The sequence below is a fragment of the Lolium rigidum genome, chromosome 3, assembly GCF_022539505.1.
Source record: "Lolium rigidum isolate FL_2022 chromosome 3, APGP_CSIRO_Lrig_0.1, whole genome shotgun sequence".
Classification (NCBI taxonomy): Eukaryota; Viridiplantae; Streptophyta; class Magnoliopsida; order Poales; family Poaceae; genus Lolium; species Lolium rigidum.
In genome coordinates, this window is record NC_061510.1 from 18,993,480 (window position 1) to 19,018,122 (window position 24,643).

The 24,643-nt window shown below is 42.7% G+C and overlaps 1 long non-coding RNA gene across 1 annotated transcript; it reads right to left on the bottom strand.

Annotated features, from left to right (window-relative positions):
- Positions 1–4,918: 4,918 nt before the first annotated feature.
- LOC124694916 lies at positions 4,919–5,727 on the bottom strand. Its single transcript, XR_007000511.1, has 2 exons — positions 5,464–5,727; positions 4,919–5,357 (listed from the first exon to the last, which is right to left on the bottom strand). It is a non-coding gene; the product is annotated as an uncharacterized LOC124694916 (long non-coding RNA).
- Between the last annotated feature and the right edge of the window lie 18,916 nt (positions 5,728–24,643).

Sequence of the window (24,643 nt, forward strand, 5' to 3'; positions counted from 1 at the left end):
TAGCGTTGTAACGGTTGAAGATGCGTCGTGTGCTTTTTCTCGGGTGTATTTGGCGTTGTAACGGTTGAAGCCATAGCGATGAAGAATGATTTGTGGCTTTCTTGATTGTGTGTAATGCATTGTAGGCGGACCAATTCTCTCAGAAGTTGCAAGTAATTGCATTGGACATTAGTCCATGCAGAATGAAGCTATGCAAATTGTTTTGCCACAACATCAATGGTGGGTAATGTGGATTTTAAACATTGTTTGATACAGGCGAACAATGAGGCTCGCCAGATAGCTAGGTTTTGTTTTCCAATCCATACAATTGTAGTCGGAATGATGAGCCCCCCTCCCCCAAATTATCCACTTTTGTTGCGCACATTGTAACTATACTTTTTCCAAACAATACAACTTTTTTTTTTGAAAATTTCCAAACAATAAAGCTAGACATGAGGGCCACGGCCTTTACTTAAAAAAAAGTTTGTACCTCCTAAACAAAACAATCTATATGTTGTATCAGACTCTATATTAGTTGAACTCGTATACTATGTTCATGTATGATTATTTCATATGTTTAATTTTGCAGAGATGAATTCTTACTTCAGAAACCCACTCTAGCATTTGCATTGTACGAGTTGGTACACCCTACATAGCATCAACCTTACCAAATAAAAAAAATGCATTTACGAAAGCAATAAGATATGCATGATTTATATTTTCTCGATGATCACTATGGGAGATGTTAACTCGGTACCGGGTCACTCAAACCCAGTAGAACATGTAAGAAGCATTTGGTTCTCTAGAAAAATATAATATACAATTGACCACAAAAAATGTAAAGAAACATGCCAACGACCTGGTGACAAACCTCGTCATAAGCACTTTATGTCATAATATACTCTAGAAATTTCTATATGGATACACGTGATCATCTGATACAATATACTCTAGAAATTTATTAGATGTTTGTAAGATCATTTGAACATATATATAATATAAGGATATAAAAATATACAAGAACAATCATAAATATATATACACTATTGTAACATCCCAAATTTTAAAACAAAGAGAAAATGAATTTTCTTTTTCCAAAAATGAGAACCAACAAAAACTTTTCTTACATTGGGTGCTATGCATAGTGCTCATACCTAATATTTGTGTTTTGCCATGATGAGTGTTCTTATGCTTAGGTGATAAACCCTAAAACCCTAAAGTGATCAAGTAAAGATCACAAACCAAATAAAATAAAAGAGAAAGAAATCAAATAAGAAAAACCCTAAACCCTGACCTTCTCAAAACCCGGAAGAGTAGTATCACTCCAGCACTTAAGTAGGTGTGAGTTGTATCAGGATCTCCTTGTATCGTAGAGCGAATGAATGGTTCTTCAAACCAACGGTGTGTTAGATTTGTAATGTGTGATGTTTAGTATGAATGAAAAAGTGTTGCTGGTTTTTACCCCCTCAACACCACTCAAGTTTTCAAGTTTTGAACTTTTGAACTTTAACTCAAACAAACCCTAGAAATTTCCCTCTTATCTTATCATCTACCTCACTATTCAGATGGCCCCACCAACCCGCAGCGCCAACCAAGACGCAATGATGCAGATGCTAGAGATGATGATGGCCGACTGCGAAGCCGGGAGAGCTGAACGCCAAGCCAACATCGCTGCACTTCAGCAGATTGCTCAGAACAACAACGGCCATGGAAACCACGACCACCCTGGGTCAAAACTGAAGAACTTTCAAAACACCAACCCCACCTATTTTCAGCAAGACTGAAGAGCCCCTCGATGCCGATGACTGGCTCCAGACAATGGAGAACAACCTCGAAGTTGCAGGAGTTGAAGCCACAGAGAAAGTACTGTTCGCCACCCACTACCTGTCAGGACCTGCCGCAGCCCGGTGGACAAGCGCTCGCGCAATGAATGCGGGACAGATGATGAACTGGGAAGACTTCAAGCTGAAGTTTAGCAAGTACCATGTGCCCCAAGGACTGATCAAGAAGATGAGAGACGAGTTCCGCGAACTCAAACAAGGAAGAATGTCAGTGGTAGAATACCGCGACAGGTTCCTCACCTTGTCAAGGTATGCCCCCGACGAAACTGACACCAATGAGAAGAGGAAGGAGAGATTTCTGAACGGACTACATGATGAGATGCAGACAGTGCTAGTCAACATTCCCTTTACCGACCTAGAAGCCCTGGTGGACTCAGCCATCCAGATGGAAGGGAAACTGCACCAAGCCAATGAGAACCGTAAGCGCCGTATGATGCCCCAGAATGGACCCAACAATGCTCAGAAGTACCGCGGCAATTCATCTGGAGGATTTGCCCCAAGATACAACAAGCCCCCTGCTCAGACATACCGCCCAAGCAACAAAAACAACAACAACCACAACACCAATAGCAACAATAACAACGGCAACCGCACCAACAACAATAACCACCCCAATGGCAACAACAACAACCCCAATACTGCCCAAATGACTGGAAGCAACACTGTTCCCGTCAACCCCAAGGACAAGTCCACCATCAACTGCTATGAATGTGGAGTTGTGGGTCACTACTCCAATGAGTGCCCCAAGAAGCTTGCCAAGATTGCCGCCAATACCGCTGCACCTGCTCGAGCAACGGCGCCGCTTTGCAGCCCGAAGGAACCAGAACAACCGCAACGGCCGCCTCTACCACATGAATGCTGCTGAAGCCCAGGAAGCACCCCAGACCATGCAGAGTATGTTTTCCTGTTAAATCATATCGCCCAATCTCTCTTAGGAACCTAACTTTTCTTAAAATCTCGGGACGAGATTTGTTTAAGGGGAAGGGTTTGTAACATCCCAAATTTTAAAACAAAGAGAAAATGAATTTCCTTTTTCCAAAAATGAGAACCAACAAAAAGTTTTCTTACATTGGGTGCTATGCATAGTGCTCATACCTAATATTTGTGTTTTGCCATGATGAGTGTTCTTATGCTTAGGTGATAAACCCTAAAACCCTAAAGTGATCAAGTAAAGATCACAAACCAAATAAAATAAAAGAGAAAGAAATCAAATAAGAAAAACCCTAAACCCTGACCTTCTCAAAACCAAGTGGATCTATTTTGAGAAACCTAAAATAAAAGAAAAGACATATGTGGGCATATAGCCCTAATATGTAAATTTTGAACCCTACCTTTCTTACTTTGCTAAATGGTGGTGAACCATTGCAAAACTTACTAAACCCTAAACCTCATCTCTCTTCTCACCAACCTTTGAAAAACAAACTAAAAAGAAATGGTCTTAATTAAGAAAAAGGCATATGCAAGCCTATGGGTACTTTTTGCAAATGCTAAAACTTTGTTTGTCTACCTTGGTAGATGGTTTGGAAATACCTCAACACACTCAACCAAGTACTTACCAACCAATTCAAGTGAGAAACAAAATAAAATCAAACATATGCATAGAGGTATATGTGGCACTTAGCCAAAATATCAAATCTTGACCTAGGAACCCATCTTGCCCCAAAATGGTTTGAACCTTTTACCCAACTCAATCTAACACCAAATAAACTTCACTCTTGTCAAAATGAAGCAAAGAAAAATAAAAGAATAAAAGTTAGAAAATCACAAAACCCTCACATATGGTTTATGCCATTTTTCCAAATCTTTGACCTAGACCAATTTGGCCTTCACCATTAGTTGTATTATTCTACTAAACACTTATTACAACTTTGGGAATCAAAGAAATACCATTTAAACCAAATTCAAAATCAAAATAGGCTCACATAGAATAATGGTCATTTTTGACAATTACAATCTGGTCACCACTTTGAGCCTCTAGATTTCAAGATTTCTAAACTAAACAAATCCCACTCCTTGCATGTCATCCAAGTACACAACAAGGTGAACAACTTTTGTAAAGACCACCATGGCAAAATCATCTTGGATCAAAAGTTAGAAGCAAGCAAAGAGGAGACTTTGAATCAAATGCAAGATCACCACCTTTCAAAAATTGATCAAACCATGCCGAGTTCTGACCACCATTTGGCTCAGCCATGACCTCTGGCCACCACTACACCTAGCCCATGCAAAGAAAACACAAGGAGAGGGCCAAACATGGCGTGGCCATGGCCATGCCGGCCACGTTCGCCATCGACGCCTTCCCCGCTCTTTCCCTCCACGAAAACCCTAGCCATCATGTCCTTCTGATCCCCCTTGATCTCCTGAGCTCGCCAGTACAAGCCGTTGGGCGAGAGGACGCCGACACGCCCCGGACGGAGCGCGCCCACGACGTCCCAGGTACGACGTGAGCGGCATGGCGACGTCACCGTGCACGGACGCGCGCGACACGGCCACGCGTCGCTCGCCGTACTCCGCCGTACCCCGACCACATCCGCTCGCCCTGGTACCCGCCTCGCCACGCGGAGCTCGCCGGACAAGCTGGCGTCACCCCTGAGCGCCCACGGTCGCCGGAGAGGACACGCCCGCCCGCCGCGGCCGCGTCAGTACACGCGCGCGCGACCAACGTACACCCTACCCTACCGCGCCGTTGACGCTCACCGAGTCACCGTGACGTGGTGAACACCACCGCGTCGTTGCCTAGCCCTCTAGCCCACCTCCGGCTACGCATTCGGTTAAATCGGTTAAATCGGTTTGGTTTATACGGGTTTTCGGTAAATACGATTTCAATACTTCGGTAAATACGGTTTTGTACGAGAATACGATTCGGTTTCGGTAATAACCAATAACATCCGGTTCGGTTTCGGTAATAACCAAATTAACCAAAGTTGACGCGAATTTTTGAACGACATACAAATTTTCGCATGTCTTTTTCTATGGTGCATTCGGTCAAGTGAAAATTTTGGCATGACCTTTTTGCTTCATGCTAAAATATAACAAGAGAGAGATATTCACAGATATTGTGCCAAATAAATTCACAGATACATCACAGATTCACAGTCTAGCAAGTAACAACTCTTTTCTTTTATGTCTGGTGGCTGTCTACATATAGGATACAACTGACGAGTTCAACTAGACAAGAGAAACTACTCCTGAGTAAATAATATTTTAGAACCTGAACATGCAAACCAAACTGCTACATAGTAGGAGAATACAGTAGCCTGACCGAGTCAGCCAGAGAAAAGACACAACACATAGGCAAGTGAATCAACAATGAAACAAATTCGATCCAGTGCATGCAGTAAATATAGTAGACCTTCGATCTGCAGGGCGTCGACATGGTAAGCACTAGCAGCATCAGAGCTAGGCTGCAGTACATGGCAGAACAGGGGGATATAAATGACCTTCTTCTGCAGGGCGTCAACATGTTCAGGGCGTTGAGGACATCTCCTGGAGCTGGGACGAGCTCCTTCTCAAGCAGATTTCCTGGTCGCTACGTTTCTGCGAGGAGAGGCAGTTAATCAACAATAGCATATTTGCACAACACTTAATCACCGATAGCGATAATCAACACCCAAACCCTAGGCAAACAGAGAAAAAAATTGACCTTAAATACCAACAATGTCAGGGTAGAGGACGTCTCCCTCGAGCTTGGGGTGGACGAGCGCCTTGTCGACCATGTCCAGGTCGTCTGCCGCCTTCTCTTCTGCGGGGACGCGCTTCTCATCGCCGGCAACCACCTTTCTGTACCCCACCACGAGCAGCCCGCCGTGGATGCTGCCATCGGAGGCGGTGGAGGCCGGTCTCGATGAGGAACGAAGAGGAGGAGGGGTGGCGGGCGCCAGTCCGCGGCTACCGGCGTGCTGCAGGCCCTGAGGTCGTCCGCGCAGGTGAAGGCCGGGACTCGCTGGCCGGCCGAATCTGCCGCGCGCGGAGCAGCCGGTCGCCGAGCCGGGTCAGTACCACCAGATGTGGGGGCGCCGCCGTTGCCATGGACCTCCTGCTCCTCCGCCGGTGACGCCCTGTCTCCCCGCCGCCTCACCACCATCCGCAGCCGCCCGCCATGGAGGACAAAAGCCGCACCTTTCCCCTCTGTACCGAAGGGATCCTAGAGAGAGGGGTGGAGGGGATTCCGGGGAGGTGGTCGACTTGCTGGGCCTGCCGGCCTGGGCATCTCCGCGGCTGGGCCTGGGCTGTGCGGTTAATTTCGGTTAAAACCGCGGTTTTTCGGTTTAAAACCGAAAAAACCGAAGGTTAAATGGTTAGTGATTCTGCTAACTGTAATCTTAACTGTAAACTGATAAAACCAAATTTTTTGGTTCAGTTAGGTTTTTTCGGCTTCGGTTTTCGGTTTCGGTTCGGTTATGCCCGGCCGGAAGCCCACCGGAGAGGCCGCGCCCTTGTCGCCATCATCGCCGCGCCTCAGCATCCTCACGCGCCTATAAAAGGGAGCCTCCCCTCGACGCATTCTGCACACCAGCATCATCTCCTCCCATCCCTGACTCTCCACCACCACTCCATTCACCAAATCATCCCCGGAGCAAGCCCAATCGATCGATCGGAGCCACAGAAGCCCTGGTGCAATCGCCGTTGATCTAGGCCTCCTCGAACGACGCCACTGCTACAGGCTTCTTCCCCTTCATCGACAACCTCGAACGGAACACCTCCGACGATCGCCGGAGCTCCGACGACCGCTCCGACCCCCTACCTCCGCCGCTCCAGCACGCTCCTCCCCCCCGACGAAGACGACGCCTCTGCACCGCACGATCTGCTTCTAATCCAACGGCGCGCGTTGAACGGTACCGCTTCGGTGAGTCTGACTCGCTGACGTGCGGGCCCCTCTGTCAGGCGGCCCGTGGCGTGTGAAGCGCTAGCTGGGCTGGCCCTTCTGGCATTTTTGAATCTTTCGGCCCAATCCTTTCTCTCTCTGCACAGCCCATTAGTTTCCCGCCAGCCCACGTAATTCAAATTCGAAAATACGGAATAGAGAAATATTGCAATCTGATGTCAACTTTAAAATTTAATAGGGACAAATCTACTTGGCCAAATTCTACAAACTTTATATATTTGGAAAGCTTAGAGTTTTATCTACACAATGCCACTGGATTGAACCCTAGATCTGTTATAAAATAAAGTAGGAAAATAAACAAGACAGGGACTTTTCTGACTTAGAATAATTATTAAAAATCAACCAAAAATGCTTTTGAGTTGATTCTAACTCCTATAATTCAAATTTCACTTGCACTAATTGTTTCTGCAAAAATATTCCATGCTTACTTTGAATGATCATGGCCTAGCTTAATTAAAGGACTATATGGCTATTTCTAGTCAAAGATATTGTCCAAAACTATTAATAAATCACATGGGAGTTTTTCTCTCATTTAAATCTTGTCACGAACATTTCAAAATGAGGTAGAGACTCTGGTCATTTAGGTCTCATATGAATTGTTTGATGATATTAAATCTTTACCATATTAGGATTAAATTGTATGAGGTGCTTCACCTCATTTAAATCATTTTCTTAAATGATGAGTATGAAGAGGTTGACTTAGTCAACCTAGGTCATATATTATTCATGAGAGAAATTAAATCTTAATAAGATAATGAGAGGAAATTATTTCTCTAAGTAATTAAAAGTAACACCTTAATTAGTATGAGAGGAAATTATTTTTCTTAAATAAGAAAAACACATCTACCCACTTAATAGTAATGTGTGATGCTAGTTTAAGTTGTGTAAATCATGAGTGTGCCTAGTTTAGTAAATAAGTTTGGTATGATGATTGTGTACCCCGTATTCGTATTTTAGACGCTAGTACCGAGGAGTATCAAGAGGAGGAGGAGGTCTACTTCCAAGGAGAAGAAGACCACTTTGACCAATTCCCCAACCAAGGCAAGATAATACTCTTGCAAAGTGCAAAGCTCACCATGATCAAGGCATTACCCATTTACTTTATGTTCATGATCCTATTGCCCAGTTTTACTTTACAAGCTTTACTTACTTTTGTTTTATCAAAGTACTTTTTGATTCGTGATTCACTTGGTTAGTATTGGATTAGTACAAGAGTATCAATGTTAGCCTAGAAGCAAAGCAAATTACTTAGCACCCCTCATACTTAGATGCTAGTGCTAAATTAAAATTGACTACTCTAGATGGGAACATGTGTTTATGAAATGACTTTGAAAACCTTGGAATGATAAGTCATTCTATTGAAAGATTTTGAAGGTGAATATGACTGGTGAATGACATGGTGAACTTTACAAAAACTGATGGTTGGGTTCGGATGCGATACCATTCCAATTTTACAAGTACCCCCACAATACCTGATATGGGTAGGGCTTAACTGGAAGTTTATGTATCTTAGTATGGGTTCCCTCTAAACAAGCGTCATCGGGGTTATGCCAAGGGCTGCCTCCAAGGAAATATGAAATGATGTGATATGACATGAATATGAGGTGAATGTCCGGCCCAAGCCCTGTGCAGTTCCCGAGCCGACAGCTTGTCTTCACCGGGAGGCCAAGCTCATGGGGAGAGATGCCTATACTATGGTATGTAAGTGAAAGGTTATGGTTGGTAGTCCGCACACGGAGTGTGATAAATCAGGGCCGCTTAACCCTGACGGATTATTGCAAATGTTGTGGCACAAGTGTACGACCTCTGCAGAGTGTAGAACTATTCGAATAGCCGCGTCCACGGTTATGGACGGTTGGAAAGGCCATACTGTTCCGTCATCAGAACTTTTCAAAAAGGTGACTTGTGATTTGAACTTGAAATGGTGACTTTGCCTTGAATCACAACCAATGTTGTGGGAATGACACTAATGTTCCCACTTGAGTTAGTTAGCACATGAAGAGTCTTTATTTCAAATACTTGTGAACTAAAATTGGCTTTATGCAAAAGAAACTAGAGCTTAGCACCCCAATACTAGAACTGTTAGTACTTACATTAGTATTAGTTTGCGAGTACTTTAAAGTACTCACGGCTTTGTCCCTGGCTATTCAAATAGCCAGACTATGAAGAGGAACAGCAGTATGAAGAGGATGGACAGCAGCACGTCTACGACAACTAGGACTACTCCTGACGTCAAGCGTTGGCCTGTGGACTAGAGAGTCCCTTTATCTTTACGCTTCCGCTATGAATTGTGTTCGTTGATCAATAGATCAACTATTTGTGTAATTGGGATCATGTGATCTCTATTTGTAAGACGACTATGGTATGTAATGAATGATAACTCATGATATTCAACTGTTATGTCTCGCAACAACAATATTCCTGGGATTGCGATGTATGGCATAACAGGCATCTGGACTTAAAAATCTGGGTGTTGACAACTATCATCCAAGAAAATGTCACAACTTAATGTGTGGGGTGGTGCATTTATCTTGTTTATGGGAATGCATTTGAAGGTTGCTTTAAAAGGCAATGCATTGAGAAGGAAAAAATAGATTTGAATCTTGTCACATAAATATGCTTTAAAGTTAGCACATAACATATGTATTTTCTAATGATAAAGTTACAATTGTATAACTAAGAACATAACATTAAAAGTTAACAGCATTGATACATTGTTAGTTGTGCTACTAAGTAATGGAGAGATTTAAATAAGTATTATAGTTCGATATAAAATAGTTATAAACAAGTATAAAATTTTAGTATAAATACTATGTAATTTTACCATTATTTGTTGAATGTTGTATCTTTTATTAAAAAAAGTATAAATACTAATAGTGATAGTGTTGTTCTATTTATTATGAGTTATTTTATTTTTCATGAACAATTATTTTAGGAGGGTGTTATCGGTCTTCACCAGTCAAACGATGTTTGTCGTGGCATGGTGTGTACAGCTGGTCTTTTACTTTATGTTCTTTTTATTTACCCGGAAATTAATTTTGGTGTATGTATAATTGTATTTTTTATGTTTTAACAAACAGAGACTCGATTTATATTCTTGTATTCATCACGTTGTTTTTAAGTGTATTTTTACTATTTTATCCTTTACCTACCAAATGAATATCTAAACTTGCTAGTTAGATCCAAGGCAATAGAAGCAAACCAAACTATAAAAAGATATAAGATTATTTATTAATTTTTTTAACAACACTTGCGCCCATGTGAAAAATTAGGGTCAAAGGTGTAATATTTAATGGCCGTTAGAAACTTTTGTGTTAGTTACCATGGCCTATTCATACTATTTGACAAATGGGGGCCTCTTGACTTATCTTACAATCCACCATTTTTTGTTGCGATCGTCTCCTTACCCGGGCGGAGAAGGAGAGAGGGGAAAGAGAGGAGAAGGGTATTATTGGCGTCCGCCAATCATATGTTGTTGGCTGGCACCCGGGCCTCGGCGGGCGGGGCACGGGCCTCGGGGGCGAAGGCGAGGGCCCGTGTCCACGTAACTCATCGTCGCTGACTCTCAAGCTCAGATACATAGCCTGCTGCTCTATCTCTGCTAAAAAACATATTCTGCTCTATCTTCCCCTTTCGTTAGATTTTTTAGTTTTTAGGATACGAAGTAGTCTAAGTTCGTTTTTTTAGGGAAAGTAGTCTATGTTAGTTGGTTGCGGGCTTTATCTGTTTGACATTGTTATTTTCATAAGGTGAAAAAAAGTTAATTCACATTAAAATAATATGAATTACAATTTTTCGAAGCAAAAGTCTACGAGATGGATTTCACCGATGGCTAGTTGACTTAGGATAGACCGCTGCAAAATTTGTGAACCTCAATGCTGATGCAACATTCTATGTTGACACAGAGGTTGGGCCGACGGGTGCAATCATTTGGGGTAGAATGAGACATGTGCTCTTATTCTAGATGTATCTAGTGTCACAATGGCTTAAGCCATAGTGATGAAGAATGATTTTTTACTTGATTAATTTTAAAAAGATCGGTGTCATGGTAAGTTGTCAATATTTGCATTCAGCATCATATCATGTGGAATAAAGCTACACACAATGTTTTGCCACAACATCAATTATCGGTCATGTCGATCCTTACAACTATAGTTCGGTTGATGACCCCCCACCCACCCACCCTCTCCCTGAACTTTCCCTTTTTGCTGTGAAAAATGTAACTATATATTTTGCAGACAATAAAGGTAGACATGATGACCACTACATGTTGTATCACACTCTATTATCCTTTTCCCAACAAGACTCTATCTTAGTTGAACTAATATATTTATGTTCATGTATGATTATTTAATATGTTAATTTTGCTGAGATTACTTTGTTACTTGAGAAACCGACAAGAGCATTTGTACGGTACTAGTTGGTACATCCACATTGCATCAACCTTTCCAAATAAAAAAAAGTATGTACATAAGCAATAATTTATGCATGATTCATATTATCTCAATGATTACTATGAGAGATGTTAACTCAATACCATGTCACGCAAACTCAGTAGAACAGGTAAGAAACTTATAGAAACTATTGTATTTACATGCATGTGGGTGGGTGTTTCCGTCACAGTTTGTTTTTGTTTAAGATTTGGATAAAAGGAGGCGAGAGAGGGCTATTTTTATCTACCATGGTGAGCAGGAATCTTGAGGAATAAATCGACAGCACATAACACACCCGCACCCATGCGTGTGTGTAGAAAATTCACTCTCAAGGAACATAAGGTATTCTCGAAAAAACCAATAAAGAAACATATACGAACGACACCGTGAGAACATCATCATACCCACATTGTGACATTATACACTCTAGAATTTTCTATATGGTTTATACGTGGTTATATGATAGAAATTGTTATCAAGATATTTAATAGATGTTTGTAAGATCATTTGTAACATATGTAATGTAAGGATATAAACATATTTGCGAGAACAATCATACATATTATATATGTAGACTATCATCCATGCAGATGTCTCAGTTTAATATATGGGGTTGTGCATTTATCTTGTGTTTGGAATGCTTTTGAAGATTTTTTTAAAGCGATGCATTGATAAGGAAACAAACATGTGACTTTTGTTATGATTATGATTTAAATGTAGCACACAACATTTGCATTTTCTAGAAATAAAATTTATAATTGTACAAGAAAGAACATCAAAATTGAAAGTTAACTACATCGATACATGTTTAACTATGGTACTAAGTAATGGAGATATTTAAATAAATAATATAGTTTGATATAAATGAGTTATAAACAAGTATAAAATTTTAGTATAAATACTATGTAATTTTAGTCGTCTCAAGTATTAAAAATTTGTATAAATACTATGAAGTTTTAATAGACTTAGTAAATGTATTGCTCTCCTATTTATGAGTCCTTCATTCTTCGTGAAAAAACAATTATTTCAGGAGTCCTGACGATTGAGTCGGCTAATATTTTGTTTTCTATGTCCATTTTATTTTCTTCCGTAAATTAATTTCAATGTACGCTAATGATTTAACAGACCCAGACTCATGGTCTATTCTTGTACCACCACCTTAACTATTTCTTAAAGTGACTAAACATTTTTTTCAATTTTGTCCTTTACCGAGCTAATGAATTTCTATACTGTCAAGTCTAGGTCAAAGGCAATAGAAGCAAACCAAACTACAAAAAATATAAGATTATTTCTTAGTGAAGAACACTTATGCATTTATGAAATAATTTGGTAAATGGGGTAATATTTGATGTTTCGGATCTCCGTCCGTTTAATATTTGATGTTTCAGATCTCCGTCTGTTACTTGTTGCACACGCCATCATTCTGTATTGTCTGATACCACATTTTTGTTTTGTTTACACCCATCCCTCCATTGTCACCAACTTTTGTGTCCTTAACATGGCTTATTCATATTATTTGACTATGGGATCCACTTGACTTGTCTTACCATCTATTTATAAATTATTGTTGTCATTGTCTATTCGTCTTTTAGCATTCATCAATTTATCACTCCACCTAGCTTACATTATGTCCATTTGTCGATGGACCTGTTTGACGATACATCATTGATGCCTTATTGCTCCACTCTTCTCACAAATCTATCAATATGAGGCCTCTGGTTTTTAGCAAGATCATGTGATGAGGACATCCCTACCACAACACTACCTCCGTCATTGCAAGATAAAGATGAAGCTGCTGTGAAGCTCAAGTCCAATGAAGTTAGGATTGGACCCATTACAAAGGCTCGTGCGAAGCTACTTAAACAACAGGTGAACTTGTTCCTAAACGATACTTTGATTGATGAGAACTTTATACTGCCTAAGTGCTATTACTTATGTATGATCAGGTATGAAGAGGGAGCAAGCATCGCACGAGGAGGAGAGAAGCAGCTGGGCATGGAGCTGGACAAGACAACCCATGGACGCGCGAGGGAGGAGTGGGAGGCATGCGCGAGGGAGGAAGAAGAAGTCCAGGCCGCCCCAGCATCCGGCCAGACCAGCCGCCACGCCGGCGCGCCCGGTCCCTGGCCCGGTCCAACCGGGCGACACATCGGATTCCACCCGGCGCCAACCAGACGACACGCTGATGGCAACCGGACGGGGTACTGCAGAGCACTTCCCGCGCCCGGTCAGCACCCGGCGCCAGGCCCGGTTTGAATCGGACTGGCCCGGTCCCAGGCCCGGTCGACCGGCCGAGTCCGAGTCTGTCTCGACCAGATCTATTCTGGGTCGGTTATTTTCGTACTTTTTCGACCCGATGTCGTCCTGAACTCCTATATAAGTGCCCAGGACGCCCCCAAAGTAGCTTTAGACCACGTTTAAGATAAACTCTAGTTCACAGTTTTGATTGCTTTGCAACTCTATTGAATCTCTACATCCAATTGCATTGATTTAGTGTGGAGCCCCTGAAAAGTCTTGTGTGATCTGCTGTTCCATTGGGAATTAGAAGGTTGCAACTTACCGCTTCGTGGTCGGCGGCTACGTGCGCAAGTGTGTGGAGTTGCGAATATCTTGCAGGGTTGAGAGTTGTTGCATTGGCGACAGGGACCAATCGAGAGATCTCGTTGCGTCATACAAGTTATCATCCACTTCATCAAGTTATGTCCGCTGCCGTCATCCCGTGATCATCATCACCACCGTTGCTTACTGAGAAGATCGGGCAACCCCTTATCATCTTGGTATCAGATTCTCGGGTTTCCTCGGTAAGCCATCCACAATCCACCCCATAGTTGAGTTGTGAGTGTTTTCCTATCCAGAAAAAGCCAAAAATATTAGGGTTAGGGATTGCCATAGCTTTAGATTGCACTAATTTCAAGTTTTAGTTGCTTTTCGTAGTTGTTTTTGCGTATCTTTATCTTTCATCTAGTAGAATTGTTAGGGTTTGTGTCTCTATATCGTCTAGTTTATCATATCGTATCAGTTTTGTTACTCCGAGTCCACATAGCGTACAGTGTGCTTGTTCCCAACCATAGACACAGCCTATCGATATAAGTGACTAGGAACTTCCCCAAAAGAGACTAGTTTTACCGCTCGAAAGGCTGCTCATTAGGGTTTTGGTGCTTTGCATACTTTGTTGGTCGTGTTATCAAGGAGTTGTGTCATAAAATAAAAATAAAAATAGAAAATAGAAAAGAAGCAAAAAGAGCTACATAGCTGCGTTACAAAAAGAAAATCCAAAAAGAAAAAGTGTGAAGTGCTAGTAAGATCAAGTGAAGGCCTAGTTTACTTTTATGCACCTGTAGTTGAGCAATCTTGTGCCTGTTTCGTTGAGTTTTGCTAGTGTCTCTCGAGTGCATTGCAACCTTTCCTCCATATAGTTGCTTTGCCACATTTATCGCCTTGTGTGAGTATCTTTGGTTGTCTACGGTCAGCGCTAGATCTTGTTATTGGTGCAAATTGGTAGCCTACCTACAGCCCCACATATATCCTGCTTTGTCGTGTGATTGTTCTTATACCCTTGATATTCGCTTCGCTACATCCGTGCACTAGTTGTTACTACAAGTGGTAAGCAACACTAATTTACTTTGGAACGGTAAGATCTCCTTTTCTTATCAGTTTTTGAGTGAGTTGTGAGAGTACCACCATATTTTTTTGATTTAGTGCACTAACCTACTAATCATGTCTGCTAGTGATGCTAAACTTGTTAACCAGGAAAACAAGAATTCCGCAGATATCATCACATGGAGGGAGTATGAGGCTCTTTGTAATGAGATGCGACATGAATTCCGCACTTAGGATGATGAGCTTAGGAGAACGGTCCAAGGGATCTCCCAGAAGCTGGATGCTACTAGTGAGACCGTCAATACAATGAAAGATCAATTGACAGATATCCAGCGCAGTCTTCAAGTTTTGCAAATGTCTGTTGAGAATCTTACAAACCAACAGCAACAAGAGGATGAAGACCCTGATTTTCAGGATGAAGCACCCTGTGTTGCTCGTGGTGCAGGACGTGGTAACCGTGGGCGTGGTGCTGAATTTGGACGCCATGGTTGCGGATTGGAGGAAGAAGATGGATTGGGTAAGCCCAAGTTCTCCATACCCAAGTTTGAAGGAGGAGCTGATGTTGAAGAATACCTCTCTTGGGAGCTGAAAATTGAGAAGTTATGGCGCTTACATAATTACACTGAAGATAGGAAGATCAAGCTTGCTTCTTCTGAATTTGATGGTTATGCATTGCGTTGGTGGGATGCACTTGTTCGTAATCGACAGGAGGATGGTGAGCCACCTATTATCACATGGCGTGCTATGAAGGAGGCGATGAATTCTTGTTTTGCGCACACTAATTATTTGCGTACAATATATGATAAGTTGACCCTATTGAGACAAGGTGTGAGGACTGTTGATGAATACTACATGGAGATGGAGATGCTAATGCAGCGTGGCCGTGTCTGTGAGTCTCTAGAGATGACAATTGATACGTCTCCAACGTATCTATAATTTCTTATGTTCCATGCTAGTTTTATGACAATACCAACATGTTTTAGTCATACTTTATAATGTTTTTATGCATTTTCCGGAACTAACCTATTAACAAGATGCCGCAGTGCCGGTTCATGTTTCTACGCTGTTTTTGATTTCAGAAAAGTTAGTTTACGGATATTCTCGGAATTGGACGAAACAAAAGCCCACGGTCTTATTTTCCACGGAGTCTTCCAGAACACCGAAGAGGAGACGAAGAGGGGCCACGAGGCGGCCACACCATAGGGGGCGCGGCCCCACCCCTAGCCGCGCCGCCATATGGTGTGGGCCCCTCGGGCGTCCCCCGACTCTGCCCCTTCGCATATATAATCCTTCCGTCGCGAAAATCCTATAACAGAGAGCCACGATACGAGAATAGTTCTAGAGACGCCGCCGCCGTCAACCCTACCTCGGGGGGTTCAGAAGATCGCCTCCGGCACCCTGCCGGAGAGGGGAATCATCACCGGAGGGCTCCACATCACCATGCCCGCCTCCGGACTGATGCGTGAGTAGTTCATCCTTGGACTACGGGTCCATAGCAGTAGCTAGATGGTTGTCTTCTCCTGTTGTGCTATCATGTTTAGATCTTGTGAGCTGCCTATCATGATCAAGATCATCTATTTGTAATGCTACATGTTTTGTTTGTTGGGATCCGATGAATATGGAATACTATGTCAAGTTGATTATTGATCTATCATATATGTGTTGTTTATGATCTTGCATGCTCTCCGTTGCTAGTAGAGGCTTTGGCCAAGTTGATACTTGTAACTCCAAGAGGGAGTATTTATGCTCGATAGTGGGTTCATGTCTCCATTGAATGCGGGAGTGACGGCAACCCCTAAGGTTGTGGATGTGCTTTGTTGCCACTAGGGATAAAACATCAATGCTTTGTCTAAGGATATTTGTATTGTTTACATTACGCACGGTACTTAATGCAATTGTCCGTTGTTTGCAACTTAATACTTGGAAGGGGTGTGGATGCTAACCCGAAGGTGGACTTTTTAGGCATAGAAGCATGCTTGGATGGCGGTCTATGTTCTTTGTCGTAATGCCCTAAGTAAATCTCATAGTAGTCATCATGATATGTATGTGCATTGTTATGCCCTCTCTATTTGTCAATTGCCCAACTGTAATTTGTTCACCCAACATGCTATTTATCTTATTGGAGAGACACCACTAGTGAGCTGTGGACCCCGGTCCATTCTTTTACATCTGAAATACAACCTACGCAATCATTGTTCTCTTTTGTTTTCACGCAAGCAAACATAATTCTCCACACCATACGTTTAATCCTTTGTTTTCAGCAAGCCGGTGAGATTGACAACCTCACTTTGTTAAGTTGGGGCAAAGTAGTTTGATTGTGTTGTGCGGGTTCCACGTTGGCGCCGGAATCACGCGGTGTTGCGCCGCACTACACTCCTTCACCAACAACCTTCACGTGGCCTTCATCTCCTCTCGGTTCGATAACCTTGGTTTCTTATTGAGGGAAAACTCAGCTGCTGTGCTCATCATACCTTCCTCTTGGGGTTCCCAACGGACGTGTGCTTTACCGTCACAAGCAGCTACTTTTTTGGCGCTGTTACACCCCAGGGATTTCTAACTCTCTACACGCCAGCAACAATGCAGCGTTTCCTCAATGGATTGAAGTATGATATTAAAGGCATTGTTCGTCATTACAGCTACACCAATATGAATCAATTGCTACATCATGCAAGAGAAGCTGAATCACAGTTGGCTGAAGAAGCAAAGGTTAAAGGTCGTGCTACGGGAGCTGGGCGCTTCACGCCTCGCGCGCCCCCTGATACGTCCAAAACGTATCTACTTTCCCGAACACTTTTGCTATTGTTTTGCCTCTGATTTGTGTATTTTGGATACAACTAACACAGACTAACGCTGTTTTCAGCAGAATTGCTCTGGTGTCTCGTTTTTGTGCAGAAACTCAACTTTCAGGAAAATCCCCGGAATTAATGTCAAAGGGCCTATTTTCCCAGAAGAATCACGGAGCCAGAAGGGCAGGCCAGGGGGAGGCCCACGGCCTCCAGGCCATAGGCCGGCACGGCCTAGGAGGGGGGCGCGCCGCCTTATGGTGGCGACGCCTCGGGCAGCCCCAGGTGCCCCCCTCTGGACTACTTAAGGGCTTCAACCTAAAAACGCACGGGGGTTAGAAGAAATCGCCAGAAGACATCCAGAACACCGCCGCCATCGCGAAACTCCGTCTCGGGACCAGAAACTCCGTTCTGGCACCTCGCCGGGATGGGGAATTGGAGGAGATCATCACCATCATCACCACCGACGCCTCTCCATCGACCAGCCATGTTTCCCCCATCTATGTGTGAGTAATCCCCCCAGCCCCTTAGTTTTTCCTCAGTTTTCCCCTCCCTCTAGTTTGAAACCCGTCGCAGACGCTCAGACGGGAGGGTTGCCATCTGGTCAGAGGCCTTCACCATTACCGGTGACGGCTAGGGAGCCGCGTTGGTGTTGAATTGACCGTTTCTTTCGAACTGTGTTGACTGTTGACTGGAGGAGCTCACCCAAAGCTTTCCACTCCGCCCGAGGACCGGAGGAGCTCACACACCGCCCCTCCGCCGCCACGCCGTCCCGCCCTCCTACCTTATGGCGTCGTCCGCCGCCGAGCCGCCCCCGCCCCCACCACCACCCGCGGGAGGCGGAGAGGGCTCCGCCTCCACCGGATCTAGATCTACCCCTTTCGTGGAGTTTGTATGTCCATCCGGTGTGCCAACTGTTCGCATCGGCCCGCGGAGAAGATTGGGAATCGGAGGGATCTAACGCATGGATTCCATCCGGGTAAGCATCGTCTCGCCTATGTGAATTAACGATAGGCAGTTTTTGAGCGCCAATCGTTGTTGCTCAACTAAGCTGCGTTGCTTTTCGAATATGATTGATCCAGCACGGCTTTTCGAGCTGGTGGTTAGGGCTGGATTCTAGCTTTACGCGTGATTCTAAACGCTATAAGAATGGGTTTTACTTCGCTGCGGTGGTTGCAACCACCATCTCATTGAAGAATTTGAAAGCTAACATCTACGCTCAGTACAGCTGGAGCTCTCTCGACGCAGTTCATTTCGAATATTTGCACAACAAGGAGGGAAGATTTGTTCCACTAATTTCCGACGACGATCTGGGAATTCTTTTTGCTTTGAATGCTTCTTGCCGGTTCGGTAAAATTGGTATCCATGTGGACAGGGGCCGGGCATCATCTCTCTCTGGTGCTGGGGCATCATCAGGTGGTCGGGCATCATGTCTCTCTACTGCTGCTGCCTCTTCTAACAGTGTGCGCCGCGGCGCTCCTTGTAGGTCCACAGCAGCACCATGATGTCTACGTTCCCCCTCCTTTCCTGTAGACAGTGTTGGGCCTCTAAGAGCAGAGGTTTGTAGAACAGCAGCAAGTTTCCCTTAAGTGGATACCCAAGGTTTATCGAACTCAGGGAGGAAGAGGTCAAAGATATCCCTCTCATGCAACCCTGCAACCACAAAGCAAGAAGTCTCTTGTGTCCCCAACACACCTAATAGGTGCACTAGTTCGGCGAAGAGATAGTGAAATACAGGTGGTATAAATATATATGAGCAGTAGCAACGGTGCCAGAAAAGTGCTTGCTGGCGTGTAGTGATGGTGGTGATATTGCAGCAGTAGTAACACAGTAAAACAGTAAACAAGCAGTAGTAACTCAGCAGTATTTAGGAACAAGGCCTAGGGATTAGACTTTCACTAGTGGACACTCTCAACATTGATCACATAACGAACGAGATAAATGCATACTCTACACTTTTGTTGGATGATGAACACATTGCGTAGGATTACACGAACCCTCAATGCCGGAGTTAACAAGCTCCACAATAATGCTCATATTTTAGTAACCTTTAGTGTAAGATAGATCAACGGACTAAACCAAGTACTAGCATAGCATGCACACTTTGTCACCTTCATGCATATGTAGGAGGAATAGATCACATCAATATTATCATAGCAATAGTTAACTTCTCAATCTACAAGAGATCATGATCATAGCATAAACCAAGTACTAACACGGTGCACACACTGTCACCTTTACACACGTGCAGGAGGAATAAAACTACTTTAATAACACATCACTAGAGTAGCACATAGATAAATTGTGATATAAACACATTGCAATCATAAAGAGATATAAATAAGCACCTCACTATGCCATTCAACAGTGAATAAGTATTACGTGAAATCTAGCCTAAGAGACCCACACGGTGCACACCTTGTCACCTTTACACACGTGGGACTAGGAGTCTCCAGGAGATCACATAAGTAAAACTCACTTGACTAGCATAATGACATCTAGATTACAAGCATCATCATATGAATCTCAATCATGTAAGGCAGCTCATGAGATTATTGTATTGAAGCACATAGGAGAGAGATGAACCACATAGCTACCGGTACAGCCCCGAGCCTCGATGGAGAACTACTCCTCCTCATGGGAGCAGCAGCGGTGATGAAGATGGCGGTGGAGATGGCAGCGGTGTCGATGGAGAAGCCTTCGGGGGCACTTCCCCGCTCCGGCGGGTGCCGGAACGAGACTCCTGTCCCCGGATCTTGGCTTCGCGATGGCGGCGGCTCTGGAAGGTTTTTGTGGGTTTCGTCAATTGGTATCGGGTTTTCGATCCGGGGGCTTTTTATAGGCGAGAGGCGGCGCAGGAAGGTCGAAGGGGGTCCACACCCTAGGGGCGCGCCCCCCTTGGCCGCGCCGGGGTAGGGTTTGGTGGCCCTGCCTCCCTTCTCAGCGGTTCTCGTGTGTTCGGAGGCTTCCGGGTAAAATAGGAACCCGGGCGTTGATTTCGTCCGATTCCGAGAATATTTCGTTACTAGGATTTACGAAACCAAAAACAGCGAGAAAACGAGAAGCGGCACTTCGGCATCTTGTTAATAGGTTAGTTCCGAGAAAATGCACGAATATGACATAAAGTGTGCATAAAACATGTAGATAACATCAATAATGTGGCATGGAACACAAGAAATTATCGATACGTTGGAGACGTATCAGCATCCCCAAGCTTAGTTCGCTCGTCCCGAGCGAGTAAAACGATAACACGGATAATTTCCGGAGTGACATGCCATCATAATCTTGATCATACTATTTGTAAAGCATATGTAGTGAATGCAGCGATCAAAACAATATGTATGACATGAGTAAACAAGTGAATCATATAGCAAAGACTTTTCATGAATAGCACTTCAAGACAAGCATCAATAAGTCTTGCATAAGAGTTAACTCATAAAGCAATAATTCAAAGTAAAGGTATTGAAGCAACACAAAAGAAGATTAAGTTTCAGCGGTTGCTTTCAACTTGTAACATGTATATCTCATGGATATTGTCAACATAGAGTAATATAATAAGTGCAATAAGCAAGTATGTAGGAATCAATGCACGGTTCACACAAGTGTTTGCTTCTTGAGATGGAGAGAAATAGGTGAACTGACTCAACAATGAAAGTAAAAGAATGGTCCTCCATAGAGGAAAAACATCGATTGCTATATTTGTGCTAGAGCTTTGATTTTGAAAACATGAAACAATTTTGTCAACGGTAGTAATAAAGCATATGCATCATGTAAATTATATCTTATAAGTTGCAAGCCTCATGCATAGTGTACCAATAGTGCCCGCACCTTGTCCTAATTAGCTTGGACTACCTGGATTATCACCGCAATACATATGCTTTAACCAAGTTTCACAAAGGGGTACCTCTATGCCGCCTGTACAAAGGTCTAAGGAGAAAGCTCGCATTTGGATTTCTCGCTTTTGATTATTCTCAACTTAGACATCCATACCGGGACAACATAGACAACGAGATAATGGACTCCTCTTTTAATGCTTAAGCATTCAACAACAATTAATTCTTTTCTCATTAGAGATTTGAGGATGTTTGTCCAAAACTGAAACTTCCACCATGGATCATGGCTTTAGTTAGCGGCCCAATGTTCTTCTCTCACAATATGCATGCTCAAACCATTCAACTCGGTGTAGATCGCCCTTACTTCGGACAAGACGAACATGCATAGCAACTCACATGAAATTCAACAACGAGTTGATGGCGTTCCCCAGTAAACATGGTTATCGCACAACAAGCAACTTAATAAGAGATAAAGTGCATAATTACATATTCAATACCACAATAGTTTTTAAGCTATTTGTCCCATGAGCTATATATTGCAAAGGTGAATGATGGAATTTTAAAGGTAGCACTCAAGCAATTTACTTTGGAATGGCGGAAAATACCATGTGGTATAGGTAGGTATGGTGGACACAAATGGCATAGTGGTTGGCTCAAGTATTTTGGATGCATGAGAAGTATTCCCTCTCGATACAAGGTTTAGGCTAGCAAGGCTTATTTGAAACAAACACAAGGATGAACCGGTGCAGCAAAACTCACATAAAAGACATATTGAAAACATTATAAGACTCTACACCGTCTTCCTTGTTGTTCAAACTCAATACTAGAAATTATCTAGACCTTAGAGAAACCAAATATGCAAACCAAATTTTAGCATGCTCTATGTATTTCTTCATTAATGGGTGCAAAGCATATGATGCAAGAGCTTAAACATGAGCACAACAATTGCCAAGTATCACATTACCCAAGACATTTATAGCAATTACTACATGTATCATTTTCCAATTCCAACCATATAACAATTTAACGAAGAGGAAACTTCGCCATGAATATTATGAGCTAAGAACACATGTGTTCATATGAACCAGCGGAGCGTGTCTCTCTCCCACACAAGCATGATGTAATCCAATTTATTCAAACAAAAACAAAAAACAAAAGCACACAGACGCTCCAAGTAAAACACATAAGATGTGACCGAATAAAAATATAGTTTCAAGAGAAGGAACCTGATAATTTGTCGATGAAGAAGGGGATGCCTTGGGCATCCCCAAGCTTAGACGCTTGAGTCTTCTTAGAATATGCAGGGGTGAACCACCGGGGCATCCCCAAGCTTAGAGATTTCACTCTTCTTGATCATAGTATATCATCCTCCTCTCTTGACCCTTGAAAACTTCCTCCACACCAAACTCGAAACAACTCATTAGAGGGTTAGTGCACAATAAAAATTCACATGTTCAGAGGTGACACAATCATTCTTAACACTTCTGGACATTGCATAAAGCTACTGGACATTAATGGATCAAAGAAATTCATCCAACATAGCAAAAGAGGCAATGCGAAATAAAAGGCAGAATCTATCAAAACAGAACAGTCCGTAAAGATGGATTTTATTAGGCCACCAGACTTGCTCAAATGAAAATGCTCAAATTGAATGAAAGTTGCGTACATATCTGAGGATCACTCACGTAAATTGGCATAATTTTCTGAGTTACCTACAGAGAATTAGACCCAGATTCGTGACAGACAAAGAAATCTGTTTCTGCGCAGTAATCCAAATCTAGTACTTATTTTACTATCAAAGACTTTACTTGGCACAACAAAACACAAAACTAAGATAAGGAGAGGTTGCTACAGTAGTAAACAACTTCCAAGACACAAATATAAAACAAAGTACTGTATCAAAATAACACATGGGTTATCTCCCAAGAAGTTCTTTCTTTATAGCCATTAAGATGGGCTCAGCAGTTTTAATGATGCACTCGCAAGAAATAGTATTTGAGGCAAAAGAGAGCATCAAGAGGCAAATTCAAAACAACTTTAAGTCTAACATGCTTCCTATGCAAGGGAATCTTGTACATAAACAAGTTCATGAAGAGCAAAGTAACAAGCATAGGAAGATAAAACAAGTGTAGCTTCAAAAATTTCAGCACATAGAGAGGTGTTTTAGTAACATGAAAATTTCTACAACCATATTTTCCTCTCTCATAATAACTTTCAGTAGCAACATGAGCAAACTCAACAATATAACTATCACATAAAGCATTATCATGAGTCTTATGCATAAAATTATTACTCTCTACATAAGCATAGTTATTCTTATTAATTGTAGTAGGAGCAAATTCAACAAAGTAGCTATCATTATTATTCTCATCAAGTGTAGGAGGCATAGTATAATCACAACAAAATTTACTCTCCATAGTAGGTGGCACCAAAAGACCACTATCATTATAATCATCATAAATAGGAGGCAAAGTATCGTCAAAGAAAATTTTCTCCTCAATGCTTGGGGGACTAAAAAGATCATGAAAACCAGCTTCCCCAAGCTTAGAACTTTCTATATCATTATCAACAATGGTGTTCAAAGCGTTCATACTAATATTACTACCAGCATGCAAATAAGATTTCATAGGTTTTTTAATTTTCGCATCAAACAATCCAGTTTTTAAATCAGGAAATAGAATAAGAAGCTCATTGTTGTCCATTATGCCAAACTAGTGTAAACAAGAAACAAAAAGATGCAATTGCAGGATCTAAAGGAAATAGCTTCGAGCACAAACACAACGGCGACAGAAAAGTACTTTACCTGAGACCGGAGTATGAGTGCCTTTTTACCTTTCCTCCCGGCAACGGCGCAAAAGTGCTTGGCGTAGTTGACGAGGGGGAAAAGTGCTTAGTTCGGGCTTGCCAATGTGTGAGTGCCATTTACCTCCCTCCCAAGGCGCGAAAATAGCTTGATGTCTACGTTCCCCCTCCTTTCGTAGACAGTGTTGGGCCTCCAAGAGCGAGAGGTTTGTAGAACAAGCAAGCAAGTTTCCCTTAAGTGGATACCCAAGGTTTATCGAACTTAGGGAGGAAGAGGTCAAAGATATCCCTCTCATGCAACCCCGCAACCACAAAGCAAGAAGTCTCTTGTGTCCCCAACACACCTAATAGGTGCACTAGTTCTGGCGAAGAGATAGTGAAATACAGGTGGTATAAATATAGTATGAGCAAGTAGCAACGGTGCCGTAAAAGTGCTTGGCCGGGCGTGTAGTGATGGTGGTGATATTGCGGCAGTAGTAACACAAGA